The 25,656-nt window shown below is 51.4% G+C and overlaps 1 long non-coding RNA gene across 1 annotated transcript in view; it reads right to left on the bottom strand.

Annotated features, from left to right (window-relative positions):
• Positions 1 to 1,318: 1,318 nt before the first annotated feature.
• Positions 1,319 to 25,656, bottom strand: part of LOC131395258 (uncharacterized) — a 172,265-nt gene continuing 147,927 nt past the window's right edge. The window contains exons 3-4 of the long non-coding RNA XR_009216326.1: positions 1,426 to 1,779; positions 1,319 to 1,333 (exon numbers count right to left, since the gene is read on the bottom strand). This is a non-coding gene — a long non-coding RNA (uncharacterized LOC131395258). The remainder of the gene's footprint in view (positions 1,334 to 1,425; positions 1,780 to 25,656) is intronic.

Genomic DNA, 25,656 nt, shown 5'->3' with positions numbered 1-25,656 from the left:
CAGGCAAAAGATGGTACCCTCAATACATAAGGAATATTGAGAAACCAATGTTTACAACTACTAAACTGTAAGAGAGCGGGAAAATCAGAAACATAGCCAATAAACACACCAAAAATATATCCAATCTATTCGTACAGGTGGAGAAATATGCATGTAAAGCACAGGGAAGAGTTGAGGAGATTACACAACAAATTTTACTACCAACAAGGAATAAAAGTTGGGAGGTAGGTGAGAAATAGGAGTTTTTACCACTTCTTAGCTTATATATTTCTGTAGTGCTTTAATATTTACAAAAGAGAATGTACTCTACTCAAAAAGATGTTTAAAATTTTAAAGAAATTATTAAAATGTTCAAAATGACTTCAGTTCATGGATATTCATTAAAACACAAATGGAAAGAACCTCCCCATGACTTTAAGAGTCTCCTATAACTTTTCTAATAGTTACTATGTCGATTTTATTTCACATTTAGATCCTAACTCATTGGAATTTACATTTGTGTGAGGGATGCAACAGAAGCTGATTTTCTCCTGTTCAAGTGGAAAAACAAGGATCCAGGCACCGTTCATTGTGTAGGTCTGGCTTTCCCAGCAGACCTGCAATGCCTCCTTTCCCAGCGGCTAAACCTTGACAACTACGGCTGCCTCTCGAGCACCCTAGAACTGGCGGGGTGAGCTCTGCAGCCTGGGCTCCCTGTCTGCAAGGGGCAGCTACCAGCAGAGCCTTCTCCCAAGACAGCAGCAGGCATGCTGCACAAAGAAGTGGTCAGTGGCAGTCTGCTGCATAGCAGGAAACCCCTCATGATGAGCAGGCAGTGGGGGAGCCCCGAGCACGGGCACTGACCTCGGCGGGGGGCACCAGGCTGCTAAGGCAGGGAGCCCCCTCCCTTCAGCTCGTCCAGCTCCTCCTGCAGCGTGTGCACCTGGCTGTCGGCAGCTGCCCCTCTTCAGCTCGCCATTCTTCTCCACCTGCTCCCACAGGTGGCACCCGTGCTCCTGTTCCCCTGGGAGCAGAAGCAGTAGGAGTGCAGCGAGTTGAGTAGTTCTTGGGCCCCCAGTGCTGACAGGATGACCTTTCTGAGAGACGTGGGGCCGGTGTTGCTGTGCTTGCTCTGCACAGCTTCTGTGTCTGGCTTTAAGGTGACATCTGTTGGAGGGTGGAGGGGCTCTGGGAGGCTTTCTGAGGCATCATTGTGAATGATGAACTTGAGGGTTCTGGGCCAAGCCCTAGTCAGGCACAAGGCTGGTCCCTCTGCAGCTGGGCTCCATATCTCTCTTCAACCTCTTTCGGTCAACAGCCTCGTGGGGGACAGATGACCTTTCTCGAGTGTGCTCTGAGAAGAAAGTGTAAGAAAGTTGCCAGCCAATAAATCTGCACACCCCAGATCCTGAGGGATAAAGTCATCCACGGAAATGCCACTCTTACCTAAGAGACCCTGGCAGGGAGGAGGGGGGTCTCATTGTCAGCATCCATAGCAGACATGTTTGCATCTCCCTGGCTGCCTGATGCTGTGGAGGCCACACTGTATCCTGGAGTTCCTTCCAGAGACTCTGCACCTGCTCCTGACTGGCGGCTTCCTGGGTAGCCCTGGGTGCAGGTTCACCCTGCACAGTGGCTCGCTTCAACTTGAGGGAGCCCTGCTAGGCCCTCAGGTTTTCCCTCAAGGACAATGATGAACCTGCAGCTCCTTTCCCATCTGCTTCACTCGCATGTTCCTTAGGTCCCCGGTGGCCTTCCTGGTGTCCTTTCTCCTGGGGCAGCCACGGACTTCAGCCCCCCCTTCTCAATCAGGTGGAAGATGGAGGGCACGGCCATGGCTTGAGCATGTAATACTGACCATCCAGCCTTTCCAAGAGCTTTTTTTGGTGAAACGTTCACTACAGACGAAAGAATGTTTAGTGGGGTTCAGTCATCCCTGTGAACAGCTTTTAACCACTGAACCAGACATTGAGCACTTTATGTGGAGCCTGCAAGGATAAATGAAAAAGTAACTAGAAAGAAAGGATTAAATGTCTACCCCTAAAATAATCAAGTATAGAAACAAAACAAGTGTTTTGGGGAACACCGACACCTGTAGCCAATTTACCCATTTAAACCTTTAGTAAAGATTTAAGAAGCACCTTCTGCTTGCAAGTTATTACTGGAATAGAAAGATGAAAGACCCACTGTCTACCTTAAGAAACTGACCATCTAAGGCACAGGAGGAAGAAAGGTGAATACCTCCTCCCAGGCTGTGGTAAGTGCCCTGTAGGGACACAGACGCTCGGGCAGATAGCACAGGATGGCATCAAGACAACAGGAAAGGCTTCAGGAAGCCTCAGAAATAGTTCCTAGAAGCTCATGGCTACCCAACCCTCCTGCTGTCCATGGGACGCAGTGCTAAAATGGCGAGGGTTGGTCCCCCTATTTCAAAGCCAGGCCAGGTGTCGGACAGCAGAGCCTCCCAGGCACTCAGCGGGGCGTCTGGCCCCAGCTCTGCTCAAGTAGCTGAGGTATGCAGGACTGCCACCAGGAGAAGGTCAGCCCCAAGGGTTGTGGTTGCGTGTTCCTCCTGTCCTCCCCTTACCAGGAGGAAAGCTGTTCTCTGTACAAAGCAACAAGCCCCTGCAAGATACTGACCAAGACACTTCATCATCTCTTCTCCTCATTAAGGTAAATTCTCTATTTAGACCAAACTCTGCACATGGGGGTTTGGGGGGTCTCTCTCAAGGGCTTTCTGCTCCACCTGAGGTCATCTAGCCCCCCTGAGTCCGCTGTGGACCAGACCAGGTGGATACTAGGTCCTCAGGGAGTTCCAAGCAACATGACCTTCTAACCTTTCTCAATGCTTTGTGACTAGTTACCAAAGGACCACCACCTCCTTTGCCCCCAGACCACGTTAAACAATGACACATGCCAAGAGCAACCTTCACTGCAGTGCTTTGCCTCATTCTCAAAAAGAGTAACAAAACTTATGGGACACAGGCTCTGAAGGAACTGTCAAGAAAGCAGGGTGGCTGACCTCTGAAACAAGCTCACATTACTAGTTCTTTGGATAGATTGTAACAACTTCCGACTTAGAACAAACCACTGTAAACCTTCAATAATTCTACAGACAAGTGGCATTCAGCTCTTTCAAAATACAACAAGAACCTGCAATGCAAAACAAAAGGATCTGCCAGGAGATTTTCAAAGTAAAATGTGTTCAGTGCACTGTTTTGGGACCTCCAGTGCGGAGTGCGCAGGAAAGGACTCACTGAACTGGCTGAATTCCAGAAGCCCTCATGAAGGGAGCCAAGCCAGGGGACAGGCAAACTCCTCACCATGCTGTCGGAGCCCAAGGAAGAAGTGAAGAGAGAGCCCCTTCCCCGAGTCCCCAGGGTAAACGCCCGGGTGAGGAGTGGGCCACGCCCTCCACCACCCAGGATGCTGTCAAATGCAGAGTCCACTGTCAGATGCCTCTCCAGGACTCACCTCCAGTGCAGAGCCACCTTTCCCTGCACTGCCAGGACCCGTCTAGCAAGAGCATCTGGGAGGTGCGTCCATCCCGGAGGTACAAGCGGCTTTTGCTCAGCCACATTCCTGATCACAGAGATCAAGGCAGGCTCACTGCCATCAAAAGAGCAGAAAAGTCACAGCAAATGCCAGAAGATAGTGACCTAAGGAAGAGCGTTTCCAGAATACCCTGTTTCCCGACATTGTAGGCCTCAGCCCAAATCAATGGAGAGCACGGTGGTCATGGGGTGGGACTGAGAGGGTGGTGGAGGCCATAAGGTGGGTGCTGGTGGCCATGGGGAGGCCGTAGTGGCCCGAGGCACCCAGAGCAGAGATGGCGGCACAGACCAAGGCCACACAGTGCCCGGTGCTGACTCACCTGCTGGACCGGCCCGGAGGGCCTGAGCACAGAGTGCCGCCTGCCTCAGGCTGAACCTCGAAGCAGGCTGACCAGGCGGCAGGGTGGCATTGTTTTTAATTCCTTTTTCTTTTCCTGGCAGCTGCAACGTAAATTTACTGAAATCTCAGTTTGGGAACGGTACAGTAGACTAGTAGGCAATATTTCAATGGTTTGTGGCATCTGGCCACTTAAACGTGAGGTGGCTGACTTCCAAAGGAGCATGTTCAGCAGATGTATTTCTGGTGACTTTTGTTTAAAAAAGATAAAGAATCAAGACAGTGATGCACTGTTTGCTGGGGGCACACGGTGGGGGAAGGAATAGAATTATTTACTTCTCCATCTGTTCTCAGGTTATTACCGCTTACATACCTACGACCATTCCCAGGAGAGACTTGGTTAAGGTAGAAAACACAGTTTAATATCAGTCATATTACCTTAGATATGAAAGTCATCATGGTAAAGTCAGGAAAAGACATGCGATGAGTGGTAATGAGACACGGAAGGCTGCTTCAAAGTAGAAAAGGTGTTTGTGTTTGAAGGCCTCTGTTGATGCTGATAAGAACATGTACAGTATTTGTAGGATGGGGTGGGGAGTTTTCTTTCTAACATGATGCTGTGCGTCCTTTTAGGGCTGATTAATGGATCAGCCTCTCCTGGCCCCTGGTGTTCTTACAGATTCGGCCTCCCTTGCCCAAGAGTTAGGCAGTTCCTGGTAGTTTTTATAGTTATCCATTCATTAAGCTACATTTCTTATTGAGCGCAAGGTTTGGTTCATGCATTGTCCTAGACACTGGTGCCAGAGAAGTGAGCAAAACACAAAAAGCATGCCCTGGGTGACGTTCTAGATGTGACACCAATGGTGTGGCTCATGTGGGAGAGTGATGTGTGCCAGGCTGGAGGGGGGTGGAGTTGTAGCCAGGAGGGCCAGGAAAGGTCTCACCGCAGAGGTAGATTTTGAACAAGCTCCAAAAGCAGTGCAGGAGGAAGAGCAAGTGGCCTGCTCTGGGAGCAGCAAGGAGGCCAGTGTGGCCAGGGCACAGCCGGTGACGGCAGCAGGAGCTGAAAGCAGAGTTGTGATTTTGGCCCAATCGTTGGCCCTTGTTGGTCATAACGAGGACTCGGGCATTGATTTATTCTGAATGAGATGGTGACCCTTTGGAAGGTTTTGAGAGCAGGAGTAACATGGCTGGACATAGGTTTAGCAGACTTGATCTGGCTGCTCTGTTGAGAACATACCACAGAGGGGCCGGGGCAGAGGCAAGGAGACCAGTTAGGGTGCTGTTGCAATAAGCCAGGCAAGAGGCCTTGGAGATGTAGGTCAGGGTGGGGAGAGGAGGTTGAATTCTGGGTGTGTTTGGAGATCGAGACAGTAGGACTGTGTACAGATGGGGAGGGGTGGGGCTGGGGAGGGAGGACTTGAAGTCGGTGCTGAGTTTATGGCCTGAGTCAAGAAACTTAGCTGGGGAGACTTGGAGAGGTCCTGCTTGGTGGGGAGCTGTGGGAGTTTGGTTTTGGCTGAGTTGACTGTGAGATTTATAGTTTGTCTGTGGCTTTTTCCACGAGAGGAGAGCAGAGAATGGCCACCTGGAATCTGTCGTATGAACTCCCTGTGCCCCTCCCAGGCTCCCTCCTGGCACAGACATCCTATGGGAAGGCCTTGGAGTGGAGGTTCCTCTGTGCCAACTTTCTTGGGTGTTCTGGCCTGTTTGCACTGCCCCTCCCTGGGTTTGTCACCTTGAAAAGATTTACTCACTTAGTGGAGCCTCAGGTTTTCAAAAGTTAAAGTTTATGTAATCAGTGGGCTTGAAAAGCAGTATAAAATATTTCCAAAGACGCAAGAAATAGGTAAATTTCAGAAAAAAAAAGATTCTAGTATTACATTGTATGTGTTAAAAATTCTTGTTTCCCTTTCTGCCTCCCCTGAGCGTGTGTAGTCATATTGTTAGTTCTGTTCTTTTCCTTGTGATGCAGTATTTTCAAATGGAATTCCAGGGCTTACAATTGCACAGCAAGTTGTAATATGATTAATTGTTTATAAAACAATGTCTTTCCATGGAAATAGTTAATTAACATTATTTTCTGAAAGTAATAAATACATGTGGCTTTTCTTGTTGAACTAGAAAAATGCTTTACAACTTTCTTCTCTCCTTTCCATTAAAGTGTAGGTTTGTGTGAATTTGCTGGATTCTTCAAACACTGGGTTTGCCATTTACAAGGTCACTGTGGTCCAAAGCAACGTGACTGGGAGAAGAGGCCTGGGGTCAGGGTCTCTAAGATAAGCCCCCCTTGAGCCTGCACAGAGAAGTACTTGAGGCCCACACGTTCTTCCTGGGTGTCCTCCCTGCTCATACTCACTGCAGAAGGAGGCTTTCTGCTGAGAGAAGCTACAGAGCCCTGGAAAGCTGGGAAGGCACCTGCACAGGGGGAGGGAGTTGCTGCCCTTCCTGAGGTTGTCCCTTTGCTTCCCTTGAGCCTGTGTCTACACGTAGGGTGGAGTTTTGCACCCACAGTGTAGGGGCCCCGCAGAGTGTAATTTGTTCACATTGAGAAAGTCTGTGAATGTCAGGAGTTCTGTGTCTGGATTAGAGTTTATGAATTTAGGGTTCATTTGAGTTACAACATTAAACTGCATCCTGTCGAGAGTCTCCTCACTTGTGAGAGTGGAAACTGAGAGAGGGAGCCCTTCTTTTCCTTCCCAGGCAGGGGAGGGTGTATGAGCTCCCAGAGTCCATTCCTGTGGCTGTTCAGGTATCGCCACCCTTCTGCACCAGGGACTGACCCACTCCAGGGCTTCTGTCTCTACCAGGAGAGTTTAGAATGTGTTTAACTTTCTGCATATTGCTTTCCTTCTGTCCTGTGGGAAGCAGGCAGCTTATCTGTGCTGATCCCAATATTTGTGTTTCTTTGCTTTGGATTCCTGTATCGATTGAGCAGTGCAGCCCTATATTTCTGGTTTCCCTTAGCTCTTTGTAATTTTATTTCCTGTATGAGAAATAACATTTTGAGTTTCTTGGGATTAAAAATGTGAATTGATGGAGAGATATAATGTCAGTAAGGCAAGAAAATTGTAGAACTAAATACAGTTTTTGTTTTTAGGCAAAAGAATCTCAAGATGTGAAATGAATGTGTTGAAGTTTTCAGGTGCATTTTCATTTTTACATCAGTGTTTGCATGTGCTTGTCCCTAGAGAACATTGAGATTTAAAAAGCTAAAACAATGGAATTTCTATTTTAATTGATGTGAAGAAAATTAATCAAACTAATCCCACTATGTTTAAGGAGCTAATCCCAAACCCCTCTTGCATTATAATGTGCCACTGACTCTTGAAAATCCTGCCTGTGTGAGATGCAGTGGAGGACAAACTAGGATGCAGCTTGTCCTTTTACTTAGCGAGAGATATGAAAATGTCATTTCGTATGGTTACTCTTTTGTAACCGTTAGTGTGCTAAAGGAATTAAATCTTAGAATGGTTTCCTATGTACAGAAGTTTAAATTAAAGAAAAGCTATGAAATGGGAAAACATGGTATGTGTAAATTTCTCTATTTATATTAGATAAATCTGTAAGATAGAAAAGTCTAACCTCAGAAGAGTCACTGCCAACACTTCTGGGTCCCCTCCAGCCACCCCCAGTGCACAGTTCTGATCATTCTTGAGCTTCCTGTTGGTGTTTCTTTCTATAAAAACAAGCCATTGTGAATGCATATTTTTGTACGCATGTTTGTCCTTGTAATGAGCGGTCAGACTCCGCACTTTTTGATGTATGCTGACAACTTACGCCTCTCCTCTCCCTCTTCCTCTCGTGTCCACACCTGGACAAGCTGAGGAACAAGTCCGGAGGCTCTGTTCTCTGACATTGGCTTTGGATCCAACCACACAATCCCTGTCTGTGTGCAGAAGTCTTGCCCTGGTCTCAGCCCTGGCAAAGATTTTTTGCTTTGACCAAACTTTAGTCAGGCCCCTGAACCTTCTTGTATGCCTGTCTGTGCACTTCCTTGTAAAATCCAGTTTTAGCAACAACCTTGCAAAGTCAGTTTAACCAGAACCCACACACGAATGTCTGATCACACTTGAGATCTGCTCAGGCTCCTCCTCCTCCTCCACCATCCCTCAGGTGGTGTCTGATCACTCTGGCCTGTCTCTGGTAAGAATCCTATTAGGTCAGGTTAGCCAGAAACCCCAACACTTGACTTTCTCTTAGTAATTTTCCATCCCCTGACCCCCACCATGCTGCCTGGCTGTGAAAACCCACTTGCCCATGCTGCATTTAGAGTCAAGCCCAACCTCATTTCTCCCCCGCTGTGAATCACATCACAGGGGTCTCTGCGTATCACAGTGGTTCTGAATAAAATATGCGTTACCATCTTTGACAAATTTCATTGAAGATTTTTTGTTTAAAACCCCAAACCACAATAAAAACCCAGGCCAGGCTCCTTTCTTTGCTCCCTCAAGCCATTTCAGAGCTGCATGTGATTCTGGCCCTGCTCTCCTCAGAGACCTCTATTATGCGAGTCATAAGACTTTTCCTAACTTCTGTGTGTGTGTGGAGGGGGGCACACACCAGCATCAGTCTCTCCATGGGAATCACAGCACTTGCCAGTGAGCAGTCATATTTTGAAAGGAATCTCTTTCTCTGAGTAGTAGGTCTCAACAGTGGGCTCAAAATACTCAGTGAACCGTGTTGTAAACAGATGTGCTGTCCTCTGGGCTTTGTTCTTCCATTTGAGAGTTGACTTTAACTTAAAGTTACCAGATGCATTACCCTTAACAAGAGAGTGAGCCTGTACAAAGGCCTGGGGGTGGATTGGAGGGGGAGGAGAGAGAACAGGATCAGTTAGAGGGACCAGAGGTCAGAGTGTGAGAGAGGAGTTGGAGAAGGGGCCAGAGCAGTCGGTAACAACACAGCAGCCAGGTCAAGGCCCTGTGCACCATGTCTGGGAGTCAGGATCTTCTAATAGCAGTCAGTGGGGGAGCCCCACTTTTGCTTGGATCTCTGGGGGACAAGAAGACAGTGTCTTACCACGTCTGACTGTCCACAGCTACCAGACCCTGGCCAGGGAGCATGAAGCGCTGATGCAGGAGTACCTGCACCTGCTGCAGATCGTGGAGGCGAGAAGACAGTGGCCAAGCAGCTACGGCAGCAGATCGAGGATGGGGAGATCAATATCGAGCGGCTGAAGGCAGAGGTGACTGCTGGCTAGGGGTGCAGAGGAGGCTGGCCAGGGGACACAGGGCACAGGCCCAACACCTCACACTCCAGGCTCCTGCAGGACCAGGGGGCACATGACGAGCAGGGGGAGCAGCTTCCAGTCACAGCTATGCCAGCCTCGAAACTTAAATTTAGTGATGCTGGCAGAGTGGGAAGGGCTTTAGTTAGATCTGAGTTCAGATCCTACCTCTGCCACTTGACAGTTGTAACCTGGAGTACATCCCCCCATCCTCTGTGCCTCCATTCCTTCATCTATACAACAGCCTTTTTATACTTGCCTGGCCAGGTTGTGAGGATTGAGTGAGGTTATTTATGGGCGAGTTTTTAGTTACTTTTCTGATGACCACATTGACTAAGCATTCCCACATTATCAGCTGGAGTCCAGGGACACAGAGTCCCGGGTAGGTCGTCATAGTGTGGGATCCTGGCTCAGTTCCAAGCATTCGTTCCTTCTGCCTGTTGTAAGAGCTCCTACAGGGGCTTACCGCGCATGAGTCTGGAGGCCACGCTGCTCCTAGGTTAAGCCTTGTAGAAATTCACTACTCAAACTGTGGTCCATGAAGCAAGAGCATGTTGGAAATGCAGAATCTCAGGCCCTGCCCAGACTTCCAGAATCAGAATCTGCACTTTCACAACATCCCAGTCGATTGCCATTTACATTAAAGCTTGGGAGGCGCTGGCTCTCTGTCCCTTAGACGCCCCTCACCAGCTGTCTACCCCAGCACTGAATGATGTGATTGCCTCTCCCCCCTCATCTCACCATGCTCACCAGATGCTCAGAGCCATTTGGCCACATCACACGAGGACCGTGGACTCTGAGCTGAGGATGGGAAAATGGAAACATAGATTCTAACGAGGGTCGGATGCATGATTTGTAGGGCCTGATGCAAGGGAAAAATGCAAGGCCCTGGGTAGAGTCGGGGAAGTCGACCTCTCCTTCTCACAGCCCACCAACCCACCCATGGCAGACAGGCGACCCCCCAATTTCAACCTCCAACCTCCTCTAACCTCTGTGCCATGATACAATTGGTACCTAGATGAGGGGTGGGTAAGATGCCCGTGCTGAGTCACCCACCTAGTGCCAGACACTGTCTTCTCACTCTGCCCTGAGACACCATCGGGTGTGCACTGCACTCACCCTTTCTGCACTTACCCCGAGGCCCCTGCAGAGGGTGGAGGGTGACTCACAGTGGGAGGTGTGTCTTCCTGGCTGACTCAACCCATTTCCTCCCAGACAGAGGGTAGACGAGGTCATGGTTCTGGGGTTTGGGGAGCGAGCAGCTGAGAAACCATCCCAGGGAGGCAGCAGGAGGCAGTAACACATGAGGGCTGAGGCTCCACGCCCCTGGGGAGTGCTCCATTGTTCCATCAGATTTTACTCGTGAAAACAAATCCAAAGAGAAATGATTAAGAACTTCAGGGTGGCAACTGCAGAACTTGAAGCCCCAAGCATGGGGCCTTCTGAGCATAGGACCCCATCACACGCCCTTGAAGCTAGCTCTGCCTGGAATGTTCAAAGATCCAAAGTTTCCAATTCCACCTTATGGTACCGCTGCCAAGCTCTGAACTAATGGTCACATCAGCTTGGAACTTGAGCTTGAACAAAAGTTTAAGATTCCACACACCTCCTCTACCCTGCACCAGGCACTGTCAGACAAGCTTCCTTAGTCAGTCCCCATAGCCATCTTCATAGGATCAAAAGATGAAGCAGGTTCAGAGAACTCAAGTCACCTGCCCAAGCTCACACAGCTGGGAGGTTGCAGAGCCAGGACTAGAACCCAGGTCTGAGTGTCTACTTGCCAGTCTTGCCACTCGTAGCCTCTTCTCACATGGCTCCTGGGATGAGGGCTTGTCCCATGTCTAAACCATCTGGTTCATTCTGAGATCTATCCTAGCCCTACACATATCCCTGAAGCCAAGTTGAGTCCTTGTTAGGGACCAGGGAATAGGTCTAGGGACCAGCACCAGATTAGTGGCTTCATGATCAAGGGTGTCATTCATTCACTCAATCACTCGTTCACTAACTGCCTAAGATCAGCTGACCACTGCCTCATCCTCTTCCCCAGGCTCCTCTTTCCGCATCACTTTGGGCTCCAGCCAGTGTCCCTGGTCATGAGCTGTGCACCTCTTGGCCTTGGCACATGCTGGGGCTTCTGTTTGGAGTGCTCCTGCCACCCCCACACTTTCTTGCCTGGTGGAATCCTACCAAGCTCGAATGCCTCCTCCTGGGGACTCTTATCACAGAATGTGCTCCACGTCCCCTGCTCCCTCGGCTTTCCCACCCTCAGCATGCCACGTCAGAGCCAGGTCCTTGGGTGTCTGTCCCCCATCCAGCCTGGTGGGACCTCCTTGAAGGCAGGAGTGTCCTTTATCACTGTGTCCCTTCTGCCTCGCACATAGTAGGTACTCTGTAGGGGCTTGATGAATGAATGGACATCAGGCTCTGTGGTAGGCAGTAAGAGATGGAAGTTTCTACACTTAAGGTCTGATTGTGGTAAAGTGACTGGCACCATAATAGAGCTTTCGGTGTGAACTCAGGTAGAAAATGAGTCACTTTATGGCCAAAGAGGGTGCGCGTTCATGTCGCATATGACCTTGAAAGGTTTCGGGGGTTGATAGGCCAGAGAAGGGGTGGGTGCAAAGGGCAGGGCCCTCTCTGGTGCTGGAGAGCACCAAACTGGTCAGTTTTGAGTGAAAGTGTGTGTGTGTGTGTGTGTGTGTGTGTGTGTGTGTGTGTGTGTGTGTCAGTGTGGCAGCAGAGGCCTTTTTGGTGGGAATTTGGAACAATGTTTCCAACTGAGTACATTACTCTCCAGGGCAAACGATTTCTTTAAACAAGACTTTAAAAGATCAGCTTGGTAAAGCTTTCTGGCTATAGTCTCTCTCTTTCTCTCTCTCTCTAACACACACACACACACACGCACACACACACACATAAACATCCTGCAGGGCAGAGGGCAGCTGTGTGCTCTGGAGGGGCTCCAGGAAGGTGAAACAGAGCACATTTCCCAGGAAGTAGGCCATCAGGTAGGCAGGAGGTGCCAAGGAGACAAGTAAGTGATGAGTGACGCCCATGACAAAGACAGAGGGTCATAGAATGTCAGAGCTGGGAGGGATCTGAGAACTGAGAGGTCCACAGAAGAGGAAAGGACTTATCCAAGGTCACTCCAAGGTCACTTCCAGCGCTGGAATCCAGGCTTAACCTTGGGTCTCCTGGCTTTAGATCCTTGACCTGTACCTGCCCCACAACTGATTCCTTCCTTGCTGGGGAGATAGGCCATCTAAAAGGTGCATGTTCAGGAACCACTGTGTCACCTGGATGGCGTCAAGCTCTCATGGTCCACCTGATAGCCAGAAAACTTCCTCAAACCCCATCCCACATATTCCTGAGGATTTTCAGGGTCTTCCATTTTCCTAGCCATGTCTGGTTTCCAATTCTGCTCTCCTGACTTCTAATATCATTTCTCACAGTGGCTGTCTTCACTCAGTCTTGACTGCTCCTTGCCCCTGTGTGGTCACTCCACGTGCCCATCAGGTGGAGCTAGATTCTGCTGCAATTACAAACAGCCTCCGAATCTCAGTGGCATAAACAACAAAGATTGCTTTCTCTCTCACATTGTGTGTCCATTGTGTGTTCTGCTCCACAACATTCTCACTCAGAGACAGGGACTCAGTCTGATGGGGCTCCACCATCAGGAAATTCACCAGTCCCATGGCAGGGGAAGGATCATGACAAATCATGCCTGACAGCTCTGCTCATGTTTCACTGGACAAAGTGAGTCACATGACCACACCCGGACTTCAGGGTCCTGGGCTGTACAGTGCTGCCTTGTACCAGGAGGAGAACCAGAGTATCCAGGAAAGCCCTAATGACACCCAACTGGCTCCTCCTTCAGTCCCCAAGCCCCTGACACCAGCCAAGTATGGACCAGACTTTCTGAATGGTTTAGATACAGTCAAGGGGTTTTCCAGTACTGAAACAGAAAACAGCTTAAATGTGAATAGAAGACATACCTGCCCTCCTGTCACTCAGCCTTTCCTGCTACAGGGATTTCTTGCTGACCTCCTCTCCTCACGCTGGCCTCTCTCCACACGCTCCCAACTGCCATTTTGTTGGTGGTGGGGGTGTTCATAATCCCTCTATCTGCCAAGACCCTCGTCCCCGTCCAGTGATGTGCTGGAGCTGGCTCATACCAACTTGCAAGTCACTTGTGAAATTTTCAAGAATCTTGCAAGCTTGTTATTCACCCTTCGGTAGCTTAAAATGGGCCAAGGTAGGAATGTTTACACCATGGAAATCGGCCGGTGCTACCAGTCAGAGTTTTTATTTGAGAGAGCTTGTGGTTAATCATTTAACAATATACGATTCTCTATACCTTTTTTCAGGACCAGCTAAATACTTTGCTGGGCCCAGCGCAAAATGAAAGTGCAGTGCTCTTAAGAATTTCAGGGCAGCAACAGCGAAGCTTTAAACCAGGTATTAGCCCCTTCTAAGCGGGCTGTTCACAGGTCACACTTCGAGGACATCGGCCCTGTCTCTACTCCCTCTATATTCTCCAGCCCTGGAGCCTCTACCCATAGCCATCTCTTCCTAGAGGTAATGGGAGATGACACATAAACAAAAGTCTGCACAAAATTTATTAAGCAAAACTATCCAGCTTTGCTCAGTCTCTTCTTTCCCACCTAACAGGCCTCTTGGACCTCATCTTTTGTAACCACAAAGCTCCAAGGACCATCTAAAACAAAAGGAGCATCCTCCTCTGAGAAGAATCCTCCCCTCCTCTAGAATCTTCAGTTTGGCACCATTTCATTGTTTTAATAGCTATTTTTCTCCCATTTATGATTGGAAGTAAGTTGGGACTGCTCAAGCAACCCTAGAAGGCAGGGTAGGAGTTTAGAGATGGTCGTGGTATTTTCCTGGCTTGGAAGCACTCAGAATCCTGGAAGCCTGACTCTGCAAGAAACTGCAGAGATCTTAATTCAGGGTTTAAGGTAAAACTGTAGCCGAGGAATCAGGTTTGCAAACCAACTTTGTCATGGAGAGGGCCGCCTTGACCCCTCCCCAGTCAGCCCCTCTGCAGGGCCCACTCTGTGCCTTGAGTCCTGTTTCCCATGTTCCTCCTGCCATCCCCACCCCTGCTGCCCTGCACTCAACACCCTGTCGTACTCTGCATCTTTGTTCACACCATCCCCTCTGCTCCAATTCCTTCCATTCTATAACACACCTGTTGGGCTCCTTTTTGTGTGTATGAGCAAGATCAGCCTTCAACAAATATCCACACCAATCCTCCTCTTGATGCTGAGGAAGACTGGCCCTGGGCTAACATCTGTGCCCATTTTCCTCCACTTTTATATGGGATGCCACCACAGCATAGCCTGACGAGCGGTGCATGGGTGCAGGCCCGGGATGAGAACCCCAGGCCGCCAGCAGCAGAGCGTGTGCACTTGACCACTACACCACAAGGCCAGCCCAATTGGGCTCCTTTTTTGTCCTGCTAAACCTCTGGGTAGCGCTTGTGGCTTCCATGGTGAGACCCTCCCACTGCAGGAGGTGTGCACCTCTGGTCTGGCCTCACCTTGTTGGAGTATAAGTTACCTCTGTGGGTATCTGACCCGCTTCTTAGGCTGGAAGCTCCTCCAGGGAAGGGATCTGACTTATCCACCTCTGGCTGTGTTTCACCCGTGCCCAGCATGGTGCCCACCACAGAGACTCCATCAGGACATGCTGACAGGATTGGCACAAAGGGAGACAGAGATGGGCATCTCTTAGGCTTGGAACAGGTCAGAGGGAATCGAGAATGAAGGAGAGAGAACTGAGTTGTGTGGCAGCTGTTTAAAAAGAAAGAAGTACAGAGATCTTTAGCAAAACCTTGACTGCTAACAAAAGAGAGAAAACCATGGACTAATTCCTCCGTCAATGACTGCACTGACTAAATGAATTCTGGATTAAAGACACTGTCTCTAGAGAGGGGAGTGGGGTGGGGCAGGAGCCAACGAGCAGTGCACCTAAGGGGTGTGGCAAACGAGGGTTCGACTGTGATGGGCCAAGAAGGCCAGACTGTGGGGTGGCAAGTGGGCAAGGCTCAGCTGAGATGCCAGGCATTGGGCCAGGTTGGGCAGCCAGAGCTAGACTGTAGCCAGAGAGTTGGGGTATAAGCCAAAGTCCCAACTCTCCATGACCATCGTTGACAAAGGTCAACTGAGCAGGCTTGGATGTTAGCAAAGCCAACCCAGATCCAAAGCAAATGCATCCCAGAAGGGACCCGCAGGATAAGGGAAAGGCAGCCTCTGCGAGGTCAGTGGGGCTGGCGCTCCTCCCGCCAACCTGACACTGGCTCGTAGCAGGAGTGGGCCGTGTCCCAAGGCTTCTGCAGGGTCCGCAGGCTCACAGCTTTCCAGAGCTTTGCCCACCCGCCCCGATCCTTAAATTAGGCTCCCAGACTGCCAGTGCTGCTTTTGCAGGGAGCAGAGAGCCTGACCTGACTGCATCTGGTTTTTGCTCTGGTCCCTGGGGAGTAGGTGTCCTGTAGATGTCTCTGAGAAGAGCTCCATCAGTTTAACATACAGACTACATTTACACACACACACACACACACCCTGCCATCCTAAAGAGAAAAGAATACCGCGTGCAAATCCCAGAACTGGCCAAGAGAGCAGACTGGGATGAGGGTGCTGACATGAGGGCAGTGAGGGTGCTGACTGGGCATCCACGGGTCTCTGAGCTTTCCACAAGCGTGTGTGTGTGAGTCCCTTAGCTCTTTAGAGTTCAGATCCAAGAACAGCCATTATTTCATGTGCCAAGGTTCTCAGAGAATTGAAAAAACAGAAAAGCCTGCATCAGCCCTGAATATTTCTCCATTAGATATTTTCAGCAGCTCTTCAAGCACAGGCCGGGGTAGTTTTAGCAACCCGAAAGTGGAGATTGGGTAACTGTCCCATTTTGCTCTCAAAGTGCTCCATAGGCTCAATGGTCAGAGCCCATTCATCCTGCAGTTCAGCAAGTGGTCTTGAGGGGACAAAGCCACATGCCCTGAAAAGGGAGGCGAGTTGGCTCTGTGGCATGTTTGTGATTTCCTGAGCTACTATCTTTGGACGTCTGCCACACAGCTCAGGGTTGTCCCTGCGCCCACTCAGCACCTTCCACCCCCTGCTCTTATTGTACTCAGTGAGACCCCAGGGTGGGGGTTTGCCCTCAGTGCACAAACTGCTGGGAGAGGGCACAGTCCCCTGTGACAGCTCCCCAAGGAGGACAACACCAGGGACCTCCAACAGCCAAAGTGCTGGGTCATCACAGAGAGATGGAGCAGAGAACACACGTGGAGAAAGGGACCAGGGAGGGGCATCTGATGTCGCAGAGAAAGACAGAGACCACTGCAGGAAGAGGGGGACAGGCTTCTAGGCTGGGGCTGCCCTGACTCCCAGGGGTTTCACTCTTTCTCTCTGAGCCTGTTTGCCTGTCCACAAATGGGGTGTATGACAGAGTCCCTTTGGCTTCCATTCTGTCGTTCAGCTCAAATCCCAGACACATTGGGGAGGTTCCCAGGTCTCCAGGGTGGTAGGAGCTGAGGGTGTTGAGCAGGGGCAGAGGAGGAACAGTTGGGAGGGGAGGGGGCTGCAGGAAGTAGCAAAAGTCTCTCTGGCATCCTTACAGCTCATCCTAGGAGAGGAGACTCGGGCTGTGTTCTGGAGCTGGCTGGCCGGGTAGCATGGGCGGGGAAAAGGGTGCTGGGAGGGGAGCCACAGCAATGTGGCTGGAGGGTGCTTAGACACCCATTACCCAGCCTGGTGCTAAGCTGCCAGTGAGGAGGCATGATCCCCAGGGCTCTTTAGGTGGTGACAGGGCAGGTGCTTGGGAGAATCTGGGTGTTTTTGCTTTCCTAAGTTTTCCCCCAAAAGGGGGTGGTGGAGAGCTAGCATTTACTAAGCACCTTCTCTGCACCAAGCCCTCAAATTTTCCCATTACATACAGGGGTGACCTCATTTCACCTTCATATTTTACGGGAAAGGCCTGAGGTTTAGAGATGTTAGGCATCTTGCTGGAGGTCACACAGCTGAGAAGCAGCATAAGGAGGATTTGAGCCTGCTCTGCATGGGTCTCAAGCCCTAGCTCTTTTCACATCATCAGTGGCATTTCCTCTGAATTCTCCAGAGCCCTGAGTTCCTCTAAGATCCCTTAGGGTTACCCCAGCAGGTGGTCACTGAGGGTGCCAGGAGGGCTGGCAGTGAGAGCAGCTCCCGTCCTCTGCCAGCTTCTGGGGCGTGTGACCCATGTTTACAAAAGTCTGTGTTTGGTTTAGTGGTCTGCTGTCACCATCTTGAAATTTTGTCATTTTTTAAAGAAGGGGTCCTGCATATTTTCTCTGCACTGGGCCTCACAAGTTACATAGTCCATCCCGCTGATGGGGTTTTCACATAAGGTGTCCCTTGAGAAAGGTGTTTGCTGCTAGAGTCTCACCGGTGGTGGCAGCCCCTGCCCTCTCCCTGGTCCCCTCAGCTCTGCTGGACTTGGGGGTGAGGGCCCCTTGGAGGGGCAGGAACTCCGTGGCCAGAGCTTACCCTGTGCCTCCTCTGTCAGTGAGGCCATCGTGTGTTTGCACCAGATCTCTACCAAGGGCTGAAGGCCTGCATCTCCAGCTGGCCCACTGGGGCCTGGATGAGCAGGCAGCCCTGGCAGAGGTCCCCAGGCCTCCTGCTCCGGCCTCCACCTGAGAAGTCCCTCTCCAGGGCCCACTCCTCCAGGCTGGCGGCACTTCCATCCTCCCCGAGTGTAACAGTGGCCCCTTAAAAACACAGAATCCCTCAGAGGGAGCAGAAAGGAAAGATAAGTTGGCAAAAGCTGTTTTTCTAGGAGGAAGAGATATATTTTTAGTTTCTTATCTACATTTCCCTTTTAAAAATAATATATATGAACCCATTTGAGAAAATCTGACAATCTAGAGAAGCAGAAAATGTTAAAAGCTGTATCAACCATAGTTCTGTTTCTCAAAGATAACCACTGTAAACACTTTGTTGTGTTTTCTTCAAATTTTTTCTATGCACAGATCTTGGGATTTTTCCCCGTTTTATTTACATAATGTCACACATATGAATATTGAATTTGAATCGTAATGTGTTTTTTTTTTTTACTTAAGATTGTAGCACAATTGTTTTCTCATGCTGAAAGTATGCTTTTTGATGGCTGTATGATGCCCCAGTACCTGTGAGCATGCCATCATCCATGCAGCCATCTCCCATCCTTGGCTCTTAAAGTTGTTGCAAATTTTTGTTACTAGAAACACTCATCTCTGCATCTGAAATGTTCATATGAGAGAGCGTCTCCTTGGGACAGGTTTCCAAAAGTAGAATGACTGAAACAAAAGGTAGAAGCACGGTCAAGGCTCCCACTCCGTCCACCCTGCGTCACTGCTCTCTGAGCGGGGTGAACCGCCCTGACGGCCCCGAGGGCTGCACAGCAGGACCCCTGCATTGTGCCTCTCCCACACTGAGTGTGACATTTTGTTGTTCACTTTCCCTAAGTCAGAGAGCCCCACTTTTCCCCAAGGTCACAATGGGAAGCGGCCCTAGAAAGACGAGGTCTGCACTTCCTGTAGTTACGTGGTTGAAGGTGCCGTCCCTTGGGTAGTGGAATGCCCTGTGTAAGCTCCCACTTAGAGTTTATCGCAAAGGAGGCATGCTTCTCTTTTTCAATGGAGTTTATAAGCAGAGGTTTCAGTGGACGCATCCCTGCCAATCAAGTACTGAAGGGCAGGTTTGGGGAGATTGGCTGGGCTTTCGGGGGCTGGAAGGCAGGGGACTGTGTTTCCAAGAGGTTGGGACAGAGCAGGCTAGCAGCAGACCCAAGTTGCTGAACCTTGGGAGGCATGGAAGGACAGGGACACGTGGATAAGTGGACAGGCAGCTGAGGGGACGAGACTCGGGAGGGCATGTCATGTGGGGGAAGCACTGGAATGGGGGACTCAGGAGACGTGGTTCCAAGCCAGCTACTGACTCACCTTATGACCTCGGATGGGTCACTTCTGTCACTGGCGGGGCACTCTGGGAGGGAGGCCTCATGGGGGGGAAAGGGCCAAGGGGGATGTGGAGCTGCAATTCACTTACCACAGAGACCTCAGCCAACCCCCCCAAAGCTCCAGAGCTGGGTGGCCCTTCAGACCCTTCAGACGGCGAGGCACACCACAGCACCCACAACAGCCCCCTCCGACCTTCCAATACACAGGAGTCAGACTAGTCGGGGCCCCATCTCTATAAAGATCTGTGACTCTGATGTTGTCCTGTTGCCTGAGGCCACCTATCTGGCCCTGGATAGGGCAGTGGTGCCAGAGTCATCCCCAAAGGCAAGGGTCTCTCGGGGTGGGAGGTCTGAGCCTGGCCCTGACCTCCGTGGGTGGGGCTGGGTGACCAAGGGCTTGTGGGACATCCCACCGAGCAGACCTGTTGGCCATCCTGCTGCCCATGGTCAATTTCTATCAGGAGTTGGTCTCCAGCCACCAGTACAGCCTGCAGATCCTGGCCCACTGCAAGCAGAACAGTGACTTTGACAAGCTGCTGAAGCACTATGAGGCCAAACTGACTGCAAAGAGATAGTTCTGGAGACCTTCCTCACTGACCCCATGCTCCAGCTGGCACCTAGCCCTGTCCTTGAGGGCGCATGGCTGGGGAGCCTGCTGGGGGGCCATGGCAGTGACGGCCCCAGCTGGGAGGAAGCCACAACTGGGGGCACCAGGGGGCCATGGCCAGGAGGCCCCAGGCCCTAACAGTCCCCAGGTCTGGGCTGCCTGGAGAATGAAGTTACAGCCAGCCCCTGACCCAGTGGACCGCAGGCCTGTCCAGCCTCACAGAGCAGGCAGTGTGGGAAGGTGAGGGGGAGCTCCTGGTCCTGAGCCCACCTCCAGGCCCTTCTGCTTGCCGGCTTAGAGCCTCAAGCTCTGGGCTCTTGGCCCAGACAAGACCCTGGAAGAGCCTCCATGTTAGAGTCTGAGATCAGAAGTGCTGTGGGTGTCCATCCTCAGCCCTGCTCATGGGAGTGCTGGGAGCTGCGAGTACCATTCTCCGTCCACTTGGTGTCTCTCTCTCACTCTCTCCATTGTTGCTATATCTCTGACTTGTTTCATCACTGTCTCTCTCCTTGCCTTTGTGTCCCTGTCCCTCTGTCCTTCCCCATCCTTGCCTCTGTCCCTGTCCCCCTGCCTCTCCCTGCTGCAGATTCCCAGGCATATTCTGACACTGCACGAGATCCTGGCCCACTTTTCACGAGCACATCGAGCCAACAGCTTGGAGAACGCCAGGGCTAAACTGGGGGTGCTGTCTGGGTGAACTCAGCTCCCAGGTGCCCCCCCTGGTGGACAGGCCAGGGCTGAGGATGCTCCCCAGTGGGAGTTTGCTGAGCCCCAGATGGTAAAATGTCATGTTCAGGTTAGGATCCCAAGGGGTGGGTGTTGGGGGACCCCCAGCCTGTCCCACCTGGAAGCACGGACACGGAGCAATCTGAGGAGTTCATAGCTCAAGCCCAGGGGGCACTTGGTGGGATTGTGTGGGTGGTGTGCTGTCCCTGGCACAGATAGGGTTCGAGGAAGGGCCATGAGCACTCACGTGGGCCCACCTGCCAGGGTGGGGATCCGCCAAGGGACTCACAGGCACTCTGCCAACTTCCTCTGTTCTCCAGTGCCAGTGTGTCACAACCTGTGGTATAGGAGCCCCAGAGGGGGTCCTGGGTGATGGGCCTTCAAGTGCCAAAGGCTGCAGTCAACAGCAGGCAGTGACATGGGTGGACAAGCCCATGACTTGTCCAGTGTCAGAGGCCCCAGCCCTCTGGTCAAGGCCCCTCTGCTGCCCCTCTTTCAGTCCCCAAAGCCCAGGGGGAAACTTCCTCTGCCGGGTCAGAAGCAGAGGGATCAGGGAGGAGGCGCCTACAACAGCACAGGCAGCAGTTGACGGTGGCCTGCACCACGTGGTGGTATGAAGGTGAGCAGGAGGTTCAGATTCTGGGTGTGTTTTGAAGATGGAAACAACAGGATTTTCTGATGCATTAGATGTGGGGAGAGAGAAGATGGGAGTCAAGAGTGATTCGAGAGTTTTTGGTTGAGCAAGCAGAAGGTTGGAGTTGCTGCTCACCAAGATGGGGAAAGGTGCAGGAGGGGCAGGTATGGAGGGGAAGTCTTTCTTGCTTCATTGGAGCTTTACTGGGGGCGTGTTGAACTTGAGATGGACAACAGTGGTGGAGAGGACAAGAAGGGAGGAGGACGTTTGGGTCTGGAGTGTAAGGGAGTGAGCCATTCAGGAGCCATCAGGCCAGAGGTGGTATTTAAAGTCACATGAGTGGTGCGATCACCAGGGGAGTGAGTTTAGGCAGGAACGAGGTGCGTACCAAGAGCTGAGCCCTGGGGTCTGCACCTTATGGAGGCCAAGAGATGATGAGCAGCCTCATACGCAGTGATGGGCTGCCAGAAGCTGCAAGGGAGTGTGGTTCTGCAGCATGTGGGGTACAGTCCCCAGCCCTGCCAACCACTCAGTGCCCTAAATGTCTTTCCGTGTCCAGCAAAAGGCAGCCAGTAGGGCCATGTCTCCCAGCCTGGCAGTGGGAGGACCAGCCTGGACTAGGGCAGAGCACAGACCCCGGAGTGGAGGTTCATTCAGGGAGCAGATGTAATCAGAGCGTGATTGCAGACTAACAGAAACCATTGTGGGGTGGGGACCCCAGTCCTCTCATACCCCAATGAGCCAAATCCTGCACACTTCCCCAAGGAGAAGACTTGGGGCTCCAGCGAGGCTCCTCATCCCTGTGGGATGCCCTGTCCCGGTGCGGGCAGTTGCGAGGAAGGCACATGGGTGCCAAGGCATTTATCCTAAGATTCTGATCCCCTTTCCCAAAGCCTACTCATCCTTTGTTCCACCTGATCACCTGCATCTGACCTGAACACAACCTTAATGGCACAGAAGTGAGTTTTCCCATTGCCCTGACAGCAGCCCTTTCATGCTCCTCTCTCCCCTTGGGGGACTGAGGAAAGCTCCCAGCCAGGCATGAAGCCATCAGATAACCAACCCTCTCTGGCTGTGCTCAGAAACACTCCTCGCCTGGGGCTGGGTCTCTCCTACCTCTGGCCTTTGTCCCGCTTTTTCTCCTGAATCTCATCTGTTGGGCTCACTGTAACCCAGGTCGTCACTTCCAGTTCCCCCGGGAGCCTGTGGCCCTGGGAACTCCTCCCCAGCTGCCTGGACGGTGTGGCTCTCAGCACAAACTCCAGTTGGGGCTGGCAGGAGTCCTGAGCAGCTGCAGCTGGCACTTGTCTAACAGTGAAACTAGTGTTGCTACTCTGGGATCGCCCCCTTGTTTGTAGCAAATACAGCCCTCCTCAGCAAAATCCCCACCCTCGTCAAAAGAAATGGTTCTGCTTACTTTTGCTCACCTCCAAATATGAATCCCTATCCAGGGAACTAGCATATCCTTGAAAGGTGCCTCCCTGTGCCCCGTCCCTTCCAGAAGAGGGCTAGGGCCTGGGCTGCTGAGAAGAGCATTGCTGGGAGAGACAGACTGAGGCTCCTAAGGAAGAGACCCCATCTCCATGTCCCAGTCTGATAACCAGAAAACAACGGATAATAATAGTTTTATAACAACACCTTTGCAACCAGTGATACTAGCAACAGCGATCACGGCCCTTTACTCAAGCGCCTGCCATGTGCTGGGCCTGAGGTCAGCAAGTGAAATGCATTCTCTTCCATCCTCACTCCGACCTTCTACAGGTGAGCAACCTGAGGGTCGGAGGGGCCCAGTAATTTGCTCATCACGCTGAGTTCATTAATTAGAGATGCAGCTCGACCAGTGTCATCTCTCATTGCTGGGAGGGTTAAACTGGACAGTGTCTACTACCACACACATTAACCAGCCCTCTTGGTGATCTGGTCGTGGTTGTAGAATTTGAGGCATCAGCAGACAAATAAGAGGTTTTGTGCTTTTCTTGGAGTAGGTGGGGTAATTTCTCCAGAAGCTCCTCCCCACATGATTACTAACCTCCTAAGACTCCTGAAAACCCACCAAGGCTCTTAGCAAAGTTGGTAACTCACAGGCTTCTTTTCCCACCACTGCTATTTTTTTTTTTTTTTGGTAAGGAAGATCAGCCCTGAGCTAACATCCATGGTAATCCTTTTTTTCTTTTGCTGAGGAAGACCGGCTCTGAGCTATCATCTATTGACAATCCTCCTCCTTTTTTTCCCCAAAGCCCCAGTAGATAGTTGTGTGTCATAGTTGCACATCCTTCTAGTTGCTGTATGTGGGACGCATCCCCAGCATGGCTGGAGAAGCAGTGCGTTGGTGAGCACCGGGGATCCAAACCCGGGCCACCGGTAGCGGAGCTTGCATACTTAACCGCTAAGCCACGGGGCCGGCCCCACCGCCAATGCTATTTTTAAAAAGCAGTTAAATGGCGCCACCTCCTGGAGGAGGGGTGTTGCGGCAGTCAGAACAGGACAAATAAGAGAGTTGTCCTTCTTTCTAGATTAAGGGGCAAGGTGTGTCTTGCTCCCCCCAAGACATGCTGGAGCCTAATGGAGTCAGTCTTTCCGTGAGCCAGCTGGATTGCCAGGTGCTCCAAAACTAAGTCATTCCAGGGCCCAAACATTAAGGAAGCAACTGTATAAAGTGCATTGGGGGAGGGGTGGAGACATTAAGTGCAAAGGCCTTGAGGAAGGATGGGTGGGTGGAGTTCTATGGATGGAGATAAGCCCAGTAGTGGTGTGGAGATCAGAGTAATGAAGAAAGGTTGTTTCCAGTACTCCTGTCCTCCCAGTTTTGCCATCTCTGTTCCACGTGGTTCAAACTTTTAAATCAGACCTGCTTTCTAGCTATTAATCTCTATTTACATTTCCAACACCTGTCTCCTTGGGCTATCAAAAGGATGATGGGAGATCATGCCCCTAGAGTGCCCTGCAGAGCGGGAATTCAATATGCATGCTCTCTCCCCCTTTGTGAACACAGGATCCACCTGAGAATCCTAGGCTTTCTTCCTAGGTCTGGCCAGAGGCCTGGCATTACCTTCTCGCTGAGAGGTGGGGGCAGCCTGTCTCTGACATTTTCTCTCTCCACAGGATAATGCACAATGAAGTAAATGAAACACAGAGCATCCAGGAAAACATAGCCATGGGGGACATGATTGTCGAAGGCTGTGAGACCCTCCTGGACACCAGCCAGACTTTTGTGAGATGGGGCATGGCACCCTGCCTCCTCTCACCCTCATGGTAGGCCCCAGCAGTGGTGGCACTTGGGGACACCACAAGTTGGTTTGGCTACCATGTGCCAAAATCTGCCAGCGTGATTGCAGAGTATTCCAGGGCTGCTGGAGGAATGTGACAGGTGTATGTGGATGTCAGTATCTGCACACATGGATGCAGATATTACTGGTTTTCACAGTGCCCTTCTCTCCAGATGTACACATGATTCTTCCCAGATGCCCTTGATGTGTCTGTGGATGTCATAGTAAACACTGACATGTCCTTTTGGGGAGAGAGGAGTGGAGGATGGGGACAGATACTGATTGGCCTGGTGAATCACAAGCATGTTCAGCATCCGAGGGGAAGTCATGTGGGTCAGTCCCTCTGTCCCTTTCTCATCATCCTTGGCCCCTTGCGGGAGGCTGTGATCACAACGGTTCTCAGGGGTAGGAGGTTGCCTTCACCCTCAGCCTCCACTCTCCTTGGGAGCTGTGTTTGAGAGGCACAGCTTTGTGAGGGGGCAGCTAGAGGCTGTGACTGAGGGGACTGACTTCCAACTCGGAGACGTTAGAGCCGCAAGGAGTTTGAGGGTCACCTCTTCAGATTCCACTTGCTGTGGGACCCTCAGCTTCTGGTTGCATGCCCCCGAGGTGACCTCCACCTCAGATGGGCCTCCTGAGTTCCTTCTATCCAGCCCTGGGACTCTCTGAGCAGATGAATGGCTCGCCAGCACGTCCTGCGGCCTGCGCAGCTGCCTTTGGCCCCTGCTGCCCTTAGCAAGGGTATCGTCGACTTGGAGTTTTGCCCCAAGCCCCTCTGTGTGGCCCCCTGTGCCTTTTCCCTAGGCCCACCCTGTGATCTGCTGAGCCCAGAGCCAGCCTCCCTGTGTCCTGGTTCCCCCTGAGCTGCATTGGGCCCAAGCTGGAAGAGGCCCAAAGAATGACCTCTCCTGGGGTGGGCAGTGTCACCACAGTCCAGGAATCTGCTCCACTGCCCTGAGCCTAAGCATTTCCTCCCCTCCTGAGGGGCTGGGCTGGACATGAAGTCCAGACAAGGGGGCCAGCAAGGTGCCAGGCAGTGATGGACGTGGGCAGGAGGCAGGGTGGTGGCCTAGAGCAGGTCTGGGGAGATAGAACGTCAGGGAGGGCTTCCCAAGGAGGCATCACTGGAGTCGAGTCTTGAAGGGTAAGGTGAGCTCACAGGGTGGATGGGGTGAAGGAAGGCCCTTCCAGGCCAAGGAGCAGCACTCAGAAGCCACAGGTAACTTGCCCTGGAACTAGAGTGGGAGCACAGAGGGGAGGCGATGGTAAGGAAGGAGAAGTGATCCCAGTGGTATAGCCGCCATTAATGGCTCATTTGTTGAATGATTCAAGT

Source organism: Diceros bicornis, chromosome 31, assembly GCF_020826845.1.
Source record: "Diceros bicornis minor isolate mBicDic1 chromosome 31, mDicBic1.mat.cur, whole genome shotgun sequence".
NCBI classification, from domain to species: domain Eukaryota; kingdom Metazoa; phylum Chordata; class Mammalia; order Perissodactyla; family Rhinocerotidae; genus Diceros; species Diceros bicornis.
This window is presented reverse-complemented; position numbering and strand designations above follow the sequence as displayed.